The sequence below is a fragment of the Talpa europaea genome (genome assembly GCF_964194135.1).
Source record: "Talpa europaea genome assembly, chromosome: 8".
NCBI classification, from domain to species: Eukaryota; Metazoa; Chordata; class Mammalia; order Eulipotyphla; family Talpidae; genus Talpa; species Talpa europaea.
In genome coordinates this window covers 45,378,321-45,389,736 of record NC_140075.1, presented here as the reverse complement: position 1 = coordinate 45,389,736, position 11,416 = coordinate 45,378,321, and the positions used below count along the sequence as shown (strand labels likewise).

Sequence of the window (11,416 nt, the reverse complement as noted above, 5' to 3'; positions counted from 1 at the left end):
CTGAGACTGATATTTCCTAAGGAGATCCCTGGTTCTCAACCTGACTTTCACCCTTGACTTCTGGCCTTCAGGTAACTCTTGGCAGTGAACCTGCTTGTTCCCATATCTAACCCTGAAATCAGAATTCTTCTTCAATCTACAGTCTAGTGTTGTCATCCCCATCACTTTATCCTGGAGGAGATTCAGAAAGTAACCTGACTGATACATCTATTTCTACAATGGATATCTACCTTCAGAAGGAATCAGAGAATATTGTGTTCATTGCTGATGACTCCATCAGCAGTTTTGGAGACCATTCCTTGGTGGGGGGGGGGGGTGAGAGGGAGAGAGAGAGAGAGAGAGAGAGAGAGAGAGAGAGAGAGAGAGAGAGAGAGAAACTGAAGAATATGGGATTGAACTTGCCCCAAAGTCATAGAGCTTGGGTTTCTAATTCCCTTCCACCATTTAATAGTTGTAAATGTTTGCACCTAAGTTTCCCCCTTTGTAGGAAGGGGATTATAATAGTTCACACCTCAGAAAATTATTCTGAGAAATAAATTATTTCATAAAATGAAACCCATATAGCACATAGTAAGTACACAATACTTATTACTACTACTCTTTGTACTTTTTCTAGATTCCAAACAGTCCCTTTCCTTTGTGACAGTGCAGTGACTTCAGATATTTCACAATATAACTGAGTGGGCTATAGTTTCAGAGTAACACCCTCTTGATTTGCTACAGCACTAGATCAGATTAGATAGTACTTTCATATTTGCATAACATATTCAGGATATATGACTTAGTTGCTGCCTGTTCACAGTGACAATAGTTATCATCTACTAGACATCATTTATGTGCCAGTACCATGAGAATTTGCTTTATTAATATTAGTATATGTAATATCCCTATATTGGAAAGTATTACTATTGTAGTACTAATGATGAGGAAACTGTTTTGTAGAATTGGGACACTGACCTGGGATGGAGAGCAATTAGAGAAGCTCTGATTTGACACCTGTTTTTCTCCAGAATGCTCTATTGTCTCTCTCATAAAAATCAGAGCAGCCTTTACCTTAAGTTCTTGGCATAATATAGGCACACCATCTTATGGACTCCCCAAATGATAACATAGACTTCATTGTCCATATCAATTCAGACCAGATGCCCAGAATTTCCTGTACAGTGCTGGTTGTAACTTTGGGCTGTAGACTGTCCACTGTTTTATTTGTTTTGCTTCTATTGTGTGTTGACAGCAATCCAGGATTCCTTATTCCTAAGAGGAACCAATTAATAGAACTTTTCCATCTGGGCCTTCCATGGTGGCATAAGGGATTAAGTCTCAGCACTGTGAAGCTATCAGCAGCCACTGGAGCACGAGTTCAATCCCCAGCCAGGGAGCTACCCACATGGTGCAGCAGATCTCTCCTGTCTTGCCCACTGCTCCCTCAGCAGTGTATTTCAGTCCATCTGCCTTTTCTGTTCCCCACTCTGTCTCTGGTGAATCCTCTCACGCCTCACACCTCTGACCTATATCCCAGTTCGTGTCTGCATAAACAAATAAATCTTTATTTTTTTTTATTTTTTAGTTTTTTAAAGGAGGAGTCAGAGTCCTCAGTGGCTTTTTTTTTTTAAATGTTTTATTTATTTATTTATACAAGCACTGGGTACAGTCAGAAGCACAGGAGGGTGAGAGAATTCACCAGAGCCAGAGCGGGGAGCAGAACAGGCAGAAGCACCGAAGTACACTGCTGAGGGGAGCAGCGGGCGGCAGGAGAGGTCTGCATGCCATGTGGGACCCTCGCCCGTGGCCAGGGATCTAACTGGCGCTGCCGAGGCTGCAGGCAGCTTCGCAGCCCAGCGCTTAACTGCTGCGCCACCAGAGAGACCCATAAATAAATAAATCTTTAAAAAAACAAAAAGAACTTTTCCATCTGAAGGGCCCTCTGAGTAAAGACTAACTTAGTATGTTAAGAGTTAATGAAATTTTTTGTTACATTATGTTTTGTGGGTTTTTGGGGATCATATATAAGTGAATGTTTGTACCATATATTATTTCATTCAGCAGCATACTTGTGCAGCCAGTAAACTCATTCTTACTGCTGTATAGTATTCTTTTGCACGAGTGTGTCATCATTCATCTACTTTTTTTTACTGAGCTAACACTGGATCAGGAAAATGTGGTATATACACACAATGGAATACTACTCAGTTCTCAGAAAAGATAAACTTTTGCCATTTGTGGCAACATGGAAGGAGCTGGAAGGGATGATGCTAAACAAAAAAGTCAGAAGGAGAAAGACAAATACTGTATAGTGTCATTTACGTGTGGGATATAGAGAAACCAAACAAAGGGTCAGATAAAGTCAAAGTAACAACAAGCCCTAGAAAGCTGACCATAGAACTGAGGCTACCAGTGGGGGAGGGAGGTGAGACCAAAGCGAGGTGGGGGTACAATGGACTATGGTGGTGGCCTATGGGTATTATGGTGGTGGGTGTGATGTGGTAACAATACCTGAAGGAGGAGATCCTATATTTCCAAAACACAAAGTTGTAAGAGTTAATGAGTTCTTGACCAACAGTTCTTAAATTCCCCATCTCCTAGGGACAGGATCAGTGCTGGGGTCCCTCAGTTAGGAGTCAACCCATCATGTAGACCAGAAGAACTGATGGGCACAGACTGTGTGTGCCATTCTCACATACATCTTTGGGGTTTCCATAGTGATCAACCTCCTTCTTCAAATCCCTGGCTGGAGAAACAGTCTCCAAAGGTAACACATCATCATGCTCTTGGTCAACCAGTTTTGCAATCCTGGAGTCACCTTTGATGTATCTCTGTCCTTATACTGCATGTCTAGCCTCCTTCCACCATGCCTCTTTCATTTATACTATCTTTTCCTGCCTCATGGACACTAAACTTTTTTTTATGTGTATAAAGTATTAAAATAAACTGTGAATTATGGAGTTTTAACATTGGAATCAAACATACCCTAAAAGGTACACAGATGAACTTTAATTGGTCTGTAAAATCCCTCAAATTAGTTTTTTAAAGTACAGGTGTGCTGGTGTATATACATGCATTTTTTTCTATGTAAAATAACAGTTTTAATCAGTTTCTCAAAGAGAACTGTGTCAATTTCCTAATACCAAAAATACAGTGATTTGAAACAAAACAAATTTATTCTCTTACAGAGATCAGAAGTCTCTGGAAGTCAGAAGTCTGAAATCTAAGTGTTTCCTGGGATGCATTCCTTTTGGAGACTCCGATCTCCTTGCTTTTTTTCAGTTTCCACAGACCACCTGTATTCTGTGGCTTGTGGCCACTTCCTGCATAACTTTAACCTCTAGCTTCTGTTGTCACATCTACCACTCACTCTGATCTCTGACTCCCTCTTATAACGCCCCCTTGTGATTTTATTGGGCACACCCAGGTATTCCAGGATATTTCTCCCCTCTCAAGATTCTTAACTTAATCACATTTCAAAGCCCTTTTTGGTATATAAGATAACATTCACATATCCTGGGGATTAGAATATGATCATCTTTGGTGGAGCCATTATTCAACCAACCACAGGAGTCAATGCCCCAAACATGCTGTCTTAACTGGTTTCTTTAGTAACCCAGACAATTATTTCTCAAACACCACTTTCTCCCTGGCATCTCCAGCATATTTACAATAACTCCCTCTTACCTATCAGATCATTGTGTGCTCTGAGCCCAGCATTTAAGGCCATCAGCCAGCTAGCCCCAGTTGATCTCTCCAATCTCAGCCCCAGTATTTCCCAGCTGGGATACTCTAAGTCATTTCCCTGAGAATGCATTACGCTTCCAAGTTTTACTCCCATTCATGCTGATTGCCTGCCAAGAATAACCTCCTGACTCACTCCTTTCCACCACTATAATATCATCCCTTTTATTTTTTATCAAAGGCATGTCATTTATCATCCATAATGTTTTCCTTTATGAAGCTTTAGAGTTATTGCTGACCAATACTATAATCATATATTCTTTTGAGTCATCCTCTAACTAAGATTGAGCAAATATTCTAGGACAAAAGCTTCTTTTACATTCCTCAAAATGCCTAGAGGAGCTGATGAATTAATGATTCCTTTTATCTCTTCCACGTCTTCCCAGAAAACTCTTCTATACTCCACAAATACACTGTGTCCTCCATTCTGGTCCTTTCTCTATAGTTCTTCTGAAATACGGTTCACCATGTGACCCACCCAATTTAGTCCTTTCCTGCAGCTTACAACCCCAACCTTCATGAACCCCACTTAGTGTTCTAGGATGGTATCTCATCATTTTCCCAAAGCACCCTGCTCTCTGTTCTGACACATCTGTAGTTCTGACACATGTGGTGCTGACTATATCATACATATCACATCCAGTTTCCATGCCTTTGTCTGCATGATTCCCTTGGTGTAGAACAGTTTTCCTGGCTCTACCATCCTCGCTAACTTCCAATTGTGCTTCAAAGCTCTGCTTCAGCATTGCCTTTCTTCCAGAGGACAGTTCCTGATGTTCTCCCCACTGTTCCACAAAGTTAGGTGACTCTCTTCTTATACACAAATACATGCACTCAGAGTCACTGGCACAACACATAGTAATTGTGGTTGGCTCTCTGTCTCCTTTGTGAAATTGTGAACTCTTTCATGGTAGAAATGGCATTATTTTCCTCCTAGTATCCACCCTTTTCATGGGAGCTTAGCACAAAACCAGGCATATTATAAATGTTTAACCTGAAAGGTCCTGGGTAAATGGCAGTAGTTTGGCAGCATAGCTTTTAACATCCTGATTTACCACATAAAAACAGAGAGAATGACTGGACATCAAAACCAAGCAGCCATGATCAATGGTTATACAAAAGTAAGTGGCAAAGTCAGCTCATGGCTCCTAAAATACAAATAGGTGGGAATAAGTCACCAAAAGCTACAAAACATGAGTTTTGTTGGCATCTTCAAAGGGGGAAGCAGAGAGGTGGCATCTAACAGGAAAACCCTGGAATAGCCAACAATTATTCACTGGAAAATACAAGGGGGACAATATGAGAACAGCAGGGGACAACAAGAGAGCTCAGGCCACCTCTAATGTAGGTGAGTGCCAGAGGCCATGGGAAGGCCCAAAGGACCAATGTTTCATAAACTCTCCAAATTGAACCTTCAGGGCTCCCTTCCTGTTTGAAGTCTGATTCTCAGGAGAAAATGCTGGGAGTGGAAATCAAAATGTAGATGAAGAGAAGGTCCAGATAAAAGTTGAGGAGGAAAATAGAGTCAGTATCTCAAAGGCAAGCCTCCATACTTTTTTTAACACTGACTGAAAACAACAGAAGAGGGAACCCTGTGGAACTTAAAGGGCTACTTGAACATCTGAACCAAGCTTCCTTCAAAAAATAAAATTGGAAAATTAAATTCACATAAAATCTAGTAATAGAAAACCATTGAGGTCAAATCTTACACAAAATTCCTCTAAGAAAAAGAGATACCCATTTATTACAAAGGACAAGAGAATAACTCTATAATGAGGAAATCAGATTAACCATTTGAATTAAGTGATCAAATTTAGCAGTAATAAAAATAAATTAACCATGTACACCCTGAACTAAGAACACAACATCCAGTTCTCTGGAATTCTTACCAAAAATGCACGATCTCAATTTAAGTTGAGAAAACAGGTAAACCCAAATAAATGGCCACTCTACAACTAAGCACTTCTCTTCAGAAGTGTCCAGGTCATGAAAAACAAAGAAAAGCAATGGAAAATTCTAGAATGGTGAAGACAACGGAGCTAAGACTACAAAATGCAATGTAGGATCCTGAACCAGAAATTAGAAATTAGGAAAAACATTAGAGGAAAGTTAGCATAATTCAACTGCCATCTATACATTAATTGATAATATTTTATTAGTGTCAGTTTGTGAGTTTCCATCATTATACTATAATATATAAGCTGTTAATATTGGAATAAGATAAGAGAGGGATGTGTGGGAACTTTCTGTATGATTGTAACTTTTCTGTATGTCTAAAATTATCTTTCAAAAAAAGTTTTTATGTTGTATATAGCTTGGGAGGTAAATAAAACACAATTGTCATTAGACTTTTAAGCAGTAATGCTAAATGCAAGGAAGAAAAAGAATAACATTTAAGTTACTGAAAGAAAGCAAAATGTGGACTAGGGATTTTATATCCAGAAAACTCATCTTGAATTATTAAGAACACATTTCAATATGCATGAACTCAGGAAATATTCCTCCTTGTGCTCTTCCTGAGGGAAGTAATCAAGGACAACTTCAGAAAACCAAAATAATTATGGAAACATCGCATAAGAACTAGTGGTAAGGAACTTGAGAGCCCTGGAAGATTTTGATTCTAATCAAAATTAGATCTGATATGTAGATCACCACGGTGACTGGACAGATGTTGATGACAGCTATTAGAGTTTTTTAATTTGGTGGAATCAGATATGCTGAAATCCCAGTCTGACATTGCAGTAACATTTCAAAAGACAGTCAGAATCTAATCAAAGTCCATGCATGTGGTATAAATCCAAGGAACACATATATTCACTCAGGAGTTTATAGTAGAAAGCCATTCTTGCGTTGTACTCCTGCTTCAGATGTGGCTAGGGTAATGGAAGCTGTTGAAGATAATGTGTCAACTTTCAAGAAAGGTGACAGGGTTTTCACTACCAGCATGCTCACTGGAGTCTGTGCAGAGTTTGCTCTTGCAGGAGACCACACTGTTTACACACTGACAGAAAAGTTGGACTTTAAACTAGGAGCAGCCATCAGGATCCCATATTTTACTGCTTATTGAGCTCTGTTTTATAGTGCCCATGTGAAAGCTTGAGAAAACGTCCTGGTTCATGGGAATAGTGGAGGAGTTGAACTAGTAGCATGCCAAATTGCTAGAGCTTATGGCTTAAAGATTTTGGGCACAGCTGGTACTGAGGAAGGACAAAATGTCGTTATGCAAAATGGAGCCCATGAAGTGTTTAATTATAGCAAAGTTAATTATATTGATAAAATTAAGAAATCTGTTGGTGAAAAGGGAATCAATATGATTATTGAAATGTTAGCTAATATAAATCTTAAAAAGGACTTGAATCTTCTGTCACATGGAGGAAGAATAATAGTTGTTGGTAGCAGAGGTCATGTTGAAATAATACCACGGGACACCATGGCAAAGGAATCTAGCATAATTGGAGTTTCTCTCTATTCATCAACCAAGGAAGAATTTCAGCAATTTGCAACAGCACTTCAAGCTTTAATGGAAATTGGTTGGCTGAGACCATAGTAGGTTCTCTGTATTCATTGAAGAAGGTGGCCCAGGCTCATGAAAATCCCACTTATGGAAGTGGGGTTACTAGAAAATCATTCTTCTCTTAATCATGATTAATTCTTTCACTTATTTCCTGTGTCATTAAAAGTTTCTTGCAATATTACTTATACTATCTTCGCTTTAATTAGCATTCATTTGATTCAGCGAGTTTCTTACATTAAAAAATAAGATTTATTTTTAGAGATCATGGACATTGGAGTACAATTTATTTTTGTGACTGGCATTATTTTTTATGTCTTCCACTCTGAATTAAGGAGTCATCATACTAGGAAATAAAATCTTAGTGGTCATTTGGCATTGGAGTGCCTTATAGAAATCCCTGAACTTAGTCATTAATTCCATAACTTTGACAAAAACATGTTAATTCAAAATAAGATAAGATTACTTGACTTCTAAGCCTGCTTCTCCTTGTAAGAGTTGTTTAGTCTCTGATCAGAACTAAATATAAAGATTTTCTGAAATAAAAAGGACCCCTGTCCCAAACTAATCCCATCTGGATCTAGAGATCTCTTGAAAAAGCAAGAATAAACAATGTCCAGAGAAATGTGTTAATTTTTTTATATTTCTCAACATATTAGAGCATTCCTTAAGTTAATGTTTGAATATCAACAAGGACAGCAGCTTTATATTTTGTATAATATGATACTGGATACTAATATGAGGCATTACATATATAGTTCTTATAGAACTTAGATGAACTAGAATTAAAAAGAGAGATGATAGCATGTACAGATATATGATGTTACAATGTACAACATGCGTAGGGTATTATAGTTCTAATTTTATCATCCCTGTATCTTTAAAAATTAAGATTCTTAGTGTGTAAGAAAAAGGACAAAGATTCAATATAAAAGAGAGTTAAGTAAAAATTCTGTAGTCCTTAATCTCAATTGGAAACATCAGTATGTATATGTATGTGTATGTACATATGTATGTGTACATACTCTACTCACTGAAGATTTAGAAATAATGATCAATATACTATTAATGTGGTTGAAAAAAACTATTTTATTAAAAGAAATAAATTATCCTGGGGGGGGAGCAGCTGATTGCAGGTCTAGGACAGGAAATATATCAAAGAAACAGAAAACATCTTGGCACACCAATTTGTAAAGATAAGATCTAAGAGTACTAGAAATTATCAGAAGGACTTGGGAGTAAACTTGAAGAAGTTATTTTGGCAAAGAATGGGTAATTATAGCCTTGATAAAAGGTAGGAATGATAATGGGTAAACCCTATTAAATATATTAAAATCCATGAGTTCAAAATAAAATTTTTTAAATATAATTTATCATCTTCTGAGTTAATTAATTACCCTTAAACCTGGGTAAATAGAAGAAATAAAGGCCTAAAATTTATCCTCTCCATCTACATAAATTGTACCACTTAGTAAATACTAAATGAGGTGAAATGTCTCCCTATAAATTTATTCCAGTCAACACATGAAAACAAAATGATTGAATTAGAATATTACTACTTTGTGGTTGGATCAGAAACCAAAACCCACCTTTCTGCTATCTCTCTGAGACCCACTTGAGGTCCAAAGATAAACACAGTTTCAAAGTAAAATGATGGAAAACAATCCCACAAGCAAATGGTGCCCTAATAGAAGGTAGGGGCAGTAATATCACATAAAATAGATGAACAGCTAAAAAAGGTAACAAGAGATAGGGATGAAATTATATAATGAGCAATATATCCAGAAGACATAACACCAAATGAAGGAGCATCAAAATATGAAAAGAAACTATTAACAAACCTAAAAATAGGTACTGACAGCAACACAATATTAGTAGGATACTTCAACAACCACTTACATAAATGGACAGGTTAACCAGACAGAAAATCAACAAGGAAATGGCAGCTTTAAGCAAAGAATTAGACCAGATGTGTTTAATGGACATTTATAAGGCACTCGTTTCCTTCCTCCATCACAAAAGCTGTAAACACAATCTTCTCAAGTGTACATGTAACTTTTTTGAGGATAGGTCCCATATTGGATCATGAAAAAAGTTGTCAATATGAAAAACCTGCTTATTGAATTGCGTTGAAGTTATTGAATTGAGACACTGCAAAATAAAGAGTGCAATAAATATAAAAAAAAAGTTGTCAATAAATTCACAAACTTTTAAACTAGATCAAACTTCTGATCACAAGCTTATCAAACTAGAAGTCAACACAAAAAGAAAGTGGGGAAAACCTCAAATACATGGTGACTAAACAGCATGCAGCTGAATGACTACTGGACTAGTGAAAAATTCAAAAGTACCTGGAGAAGAACAGAAATGAAGACATGAGCTATCAGAACCTATAGGACACAGTAGGAACAGTACTAGAAGTTTATAGCAACCAGGCCTATATCAGGAAACAAGGAATAACTCAAGCAATCTAAACTTACACCCCAAGTAGCTAGAAAAATAGGAACAAATAAGAACAACTACACAAACCCCAAAATCCAAGAGAGGTAAGGGAATAATGAAAATTACAGGAGAAATCAATGAAACAGAAATCAAAAAGACAGTACATAAATATCAACAAAGAAAAAAATGGTTCTTTGAAAAAATAAATAAGATAGACAAATGTGTAGCTAGTTTCATTAAGAATAAAGAGAGGGGCCTCCCTGATGGCGCTGGTGGTTGAGCGCAACGCTGTGAAGCTGTCTGCAGACTCTGCAGTGCGGGTTCAATCCCCAGCTGGCCGTGGAGAGGCCCACATGGTGCAGCAGACCTCTCCTGTCTCTCCTGCAGCTCCCCTCAGCAGTGTATTTCAGTCAGTCTGCCTGTTCTGTTCCCCACTCTGTCTCTGGTGAATCCTCTCACCCTCCCACGCATTTGGCCTGTACCCCAGTTCTTGTATGAATAAATAAATCTTTTACAAAAAAAGAATAAAGGATAAAACTATAACAAATAGAATTAGAAATGAAAGAGGAGCAGTTATAACATATATCACAGCAATACAGAGAACCACACAAGACTAAATACAGAATGAATCAGGAAGAACTAGAAACTTTGAACACATAAGTTACAAGAAAGAAAACTGAAACAGTAATCAATAGGCTCCCCCAAAACAAAAGCTCAGGGCCAAATGGTTTCACTAGTGAGTTGTACTAAAGATAACCTATCCTTCTCAAACTCTTCCAAAAATTTAAAGGCGAGGGAAGGCTTATGAGACCAATATTACCATGACATCAAAAGTAGATAAGGATACCACACAAAAAAGAAAATTACAAACCAATGTTTCCAATGAATATAGACACAAGTTCTCAATAAAATCTTACGAAAACAAATTTAACACTATAATAAAAGGTCATATACTATGATCAAGTAGGATTTATTCCAGTGACGCAAGGTTGGTTCAGCATATGCAAATAAATCAATGTCATTTACCACATCAACAAAAGGAAAGATAAAAATCATATGATAATGTCAATAGCTGCAGATAAAGCATCTGACAAGATCCATTATCCATCTATGATAAAAACTCTTAATACAATGAGGATGGAGAAACATATTTGTACCTAATAAAAGTTATATATGGCAAACACACTGCTAATAGCTTATTGAATATTGAAACACTGAAAGCATTTCCTCTAGGATCAGGTAGAAGACAAGAATTCCATTGTTACCACTTCAATTCAACATAGTATTAGAAGTCTTAGAGCAATTAGGCAAGAGAAAGAAGTAAAAGGAATTTAAAATGTAAAAGAAGTAAAGCTATCACCACTTGCAGATGACATGATAATTACATAGAAACACTAGCGACTCCACTAAAAAAATCATTAGAAATAATAAATCAGTACAGTAAAGGGCAGGTTACAAAAGCAATATACAAAAGTCTGTTGCATATATATATATATGCAACAAAGAACCAGAAGAGAAAAAAAACAATAAAACAACCCCATTTATAACCACATTAAAAAGAATTAAGTACCTATGAATAAACTTAACAAAAGAGGTGAAAGAGGGTCTCCCCAGTGGCGCAGCGGTTGAGCGCTGGGTTGCGAAGCTGCCCGCGGCCTCTGCGGCGCCGGTTCGATCCCCGGCTGCTCCTCGGCCACCGGAGGAGGGTCCCACATGGCGCGCAGACCTCTCCTGCCG

At 37.6% G+C, this 11,416-nt stretch overlaps 1 pseudogene across 1 annotated transcript; it reads left to right on the top strand.

Moving 5' to 3' along the window:
* Positions 1 to 4,799: 4,799 nt before the first annotated feature.
* LOC311175262 (quinone oxidoreductase-like) lies at positions 4,800 to 7,403 on the top strand (annotated as a pseudogene). Its single transcript has 2 exons — positions 4,800 to 4,847; positions 6,374 to 7,403. The product of its transcript is annotated as a quinone oxidoreductase-like (transcript).
* Positions 7,404 to 11,416: the final 4,013 nt, after the last annotated feature.